The following is a 468-nucleotide window of genomic DNA, read 5'->3' on the forward strand; positions in this document are numbered from 1 at the left end:
ACATGGGGAAAAGAAAGGAAAATATATTGGAAAATAAAATGATGATATGTGTTATGTTTCTGTCTCTTTCTTGTTTTTAGGCATTTTTCTGTTAAATAAAGGACTGCTGTATCTTTGAGTGAAATAATTTGGGAGGAATTCTTTTATTTTCATTGATGATTTTATCATGCCCATGATGAATTCTTTATTAGGTTTGTTGCACTTCCAACAGGCTGGCTTCTGGAAATGCAGTAAAAAAGCAGTGCAGATTATATATAAATACGGTCAGCATGTCAATGTGTATCAGTAGTAAGAAGGTAAATTCAGCTAAATCTCAGTGAGTAAAGCAGTATTTTTCTCTGTGATTTATACTGACTTGGCTGCATTTTAAGAAGATGGTGCAGATAAAAGAATGTGATTGTTAGAGAAGACATTTCTCAGTGGCTAGGAAACCAATGTCAGACCTGCTGCATCAGTCAGCTTAACAGT

The sequence above is a fragment of the Meleagris gallopavo genome, chromosome 6 (assembly GCF_000146605.3).
Source record: "Meleagris gallopavo isolate NT-WF06-2002-E0010 breed Aviagen turkey brand Nicholas breeding stock chromosome 6, Turkey_5.1, whole genome shotgun sequence".
Classification (NCBI taxonomy): domain Eukaryota; kingdom Metazoa; phylum Chordata; class Aves; order Galliformes; family Phasianidae; genus Meleagris; species Meleagris gallopavo.